Source organism: Numida meleagris, chromosome 21 (genome assembly GCF_002078875.1).
Source record: "Numida meleagris isolate 19003 breed g44 Domestic line chromosome 21, NumMel1.0, whole genome shotgun sequence".
NCBI classification, from domain to species: Eukaryota; Metazoa; Chordata; class Aves; order Galliformes; family Numididae; genus Numida; species Numida meleagris.
Genome location: NC_034429.1, coordinates 1,362,655 through 1,365,482, shown reverse-complemented (window position 1 = coordinate 1,365,482; position 2,828 = coordinate 1,362,655). Strand labels below are relative to the sequence as shown.

The following is a 2,828-nucleotide window of genomic DNA, read 5'->3' as shown; positions in this document are numbered from 1 at the left end:
CCCCCCCCGCGTGTTTCCATCCTCCATCCTCCATCGGCCCTGGAACGCCTGACGTGCGCGGGCTGCCCCCAAACGCGGTGCAAACAAACCCCCGTGCCCCCGTTCCCTCCCCACAAAGAGTGAAGGAAAAGATTCCCCCCCTTCCCAACGCCGTCCCGTGGCATTGCCCCGAGCCCCCCCCACCCCGTGCCGCCGGCGTCGGGGCGGGGAGGTGAAATAAATACAAATAAATTAAGCAGGCGGTGAGTCACGGTGTGTTTTCCTCTCGGTCTTCTATCTGTGTCCGTGTACACATACGTGTGCTCCCTCTTCTCCCCCTCTCCGAACGCGCCCGATCCCATGGAGAGGAGGGGGAAGGGCCGGGTGGTGAGCGCAGCGAGGACGGAACGGGATGGAAAGTGGGTGTGGGAATCGGCGCAGCCGCTGGCGGGGGACCAGGACAAACAGACGGCGGACGGAACCACGGCCGTGCTGCAGAGCGGGGCCGAGGCGCCGACCCTGGGCACCCTGGGGACACCAACCCCCCGGCAAAGAGTGGGGGCTCAACCACGAGGATAATTTTCCTCGTGGATCTGTTCGACCGCGTCCCTGCGTGGAAATGGGCCCGTGTGGGGTTCTGCCTGGTGGGAAAAACACAAGTGGCATGGGATGGCTCTCACCCCACAACCCAGCCCCGTCCAGCCCTGAGATGTTGATGGAGGGCACGGAGGAGAGCAAGAGAAACTCCCCATCCCATTACTCCTGGATGGAGAAGGCCTTAGGGAGAGGGACAGAGCCCAGCCATCCCCCAGCACTCCCAAATCCCAGTGCTCCCAGCTCAGCTCGAGCACCAAAACCGGCTGTTTTTACCCCAGTGTGGTGCCATGATGTCATTTCACCATGGGACCGCCATCGCTTCTCAATGGGACCACCATCATTTCTCAACGGGACATCCCTTCTCAATGGGACACCATTATTTCTCAATGGGACCTCCTCCATTTCTCAATGGGATGTCATTTCGCAATGGGACCACCATCGTTTGTCAATGGGACATCCCTTCTCAATGGGACCACCATCATTTGTCAATGGGACATCCCTTCTCAATGGGACCACCAGCATTTCTCAATGGGACATCCCTTCTCAACGGGACCACCATCCTTTCTAAATGGGACATCCCTTCTCAACAGGACCACCAACATTTGTCAATGGGACATCCCTTCTCAGCGGGACCACCAAAAGATGCGGCCGCGTGAATACGGGTTTGCTGCGCAACCTCATCACAAAAATGAGCCAGGACTCATTGGAACCCCCCCCTAAGCAACGTCCCCAAGGGTCCCCAGTGGCTCGAGGGGTCCTGGTGCCCCCCCTTATGTCCCCAGCAGAGGCACGGGGCTGGGACATGGCTCCGGTGAGCATCTCCTCGGGTTTATGGGGTCGGCACCCTAAGGAGCTGCCCCCATTGCTTTTAGGACCATGTGGTAGCGACCGCTGCTCAGCGCAGCCCTCATTTTTATTTCTCGATCGCTATAAACGGGGAAGGCCACCATAAAAATATATTGAAAAGAATAAATACCGGGCACGGGCGCAATTTAAACAGAGGCTCGTCTGATACACCCGAACGCCCCAGGGAGGGACACGCTGTAGGGTTATTAAGCAAGCAAAATAAACACAAATCAGATCGGTGTCGGGCTCTTTGCAAAATGTTTAATCTCGGAGCGGGGAGAAAGAAAGCAGCGCACTGCCCCGGCACAGCTGCTCCTCGGGGCGTGGGGCGGCTGCTCTGTAGGGGTGGGGGGTGGGAAAAGCGCTGCCAGACCCCAGGGATGGAGCGATGTGGGGCAGAGCCACGAGCAGAGATCTCAGCGCAGGGAATGGAGTCGGGCTGGCCGTGGAAAGGGCTGGGGAGCAGCTCTCGGGAGTGGAAAACTCATCCGCTCCGCGTGCGTGTGGCTTTAAGATCAGCTCGCTTTTCCAGCGGCAGATTTCCGGAGGATTCTTGGAGAAACACCAAATTTTGCCTAATTCAGGCACTTAAAGGACCGGAGCTCGATTCTGTGCGGAACCCGCACCGACACCCTGCCCTGGGGCGGGACGGAGGGAGGACGCACCCATGGGGACACGGCAGGCTCGGGGACGCGGGGATGTTTGCACGGGTGTTTGCGCAGCGCCAGCACGTTCCCAGGAGCGGTGCCCAGCACGGAGCCCGGTTGCGGGCACGTGTGCCGGAACGCCGCCCGCGTGCCGCGCTCCATCCCCATGGCAGATCCGGGCTCTGGTGCTTCGCAAAACCCCGTTCCGACGCGGATTTTAGGGCGACGACCTCGAGGGTGTTGCTCTTCCCAAGGTGCAGCGCCGCGGGGATGCTGCACCCCGTGCCAATGCCGGGGCAGGGGGCGAACGTGGCCCCGAGTGCCCCAAAACCTCTCCTACACATTCCTGCTGTCTGATCCCCGTCCCAGCACCTTCCCGGGCACGGGGGCGGATCAAAGCCCGCGCGTGCCAACCCTGCTACCGCTCTGGGCCAACTTGGCTATTTCGGCAGCGTTAATCTGATGGGAGCAATGGGGGAATCGGATAGGATCAGTGGGGAATCGGATGGCAGCAATGGGGAATCAGATGGGAGAAATGGGATGGGAGCGGCGGGGGATTGGATGGGAGCACCGGGGATTTAGATGGGAATAACAAGGAATTGAACAGGAGCAATGAGGAATGTGATGGGAGCAGTGGGGAATGTGATGGGGACAATGGGGAATGGGACAGAATCAGTGGGGAATGTGATGGGAGCAATGGGGAATGGGACAGAATCAGTGGGGAATTGGACGGGAGCAATGGGAAATCGGACAGAATCA

At 59.6% G+C, this 2,828-nt stretch overlaps 1 protein-coding gene across 1 annotated transcript in view; it reads right to left on the bottom strand.

Annotated features, from left to right (window-relative positions):
- PEBP4 (phosphatidylethanolamine binding protein 4) overlaps window positions 1-2,828 on the bottom strand; it is a 60,864-nt gene that overhangs the window by 7,793 nt on the left and 50,243 nt on the right. The gene's annotated exons all lie outside the window — the stretch shown is intronic.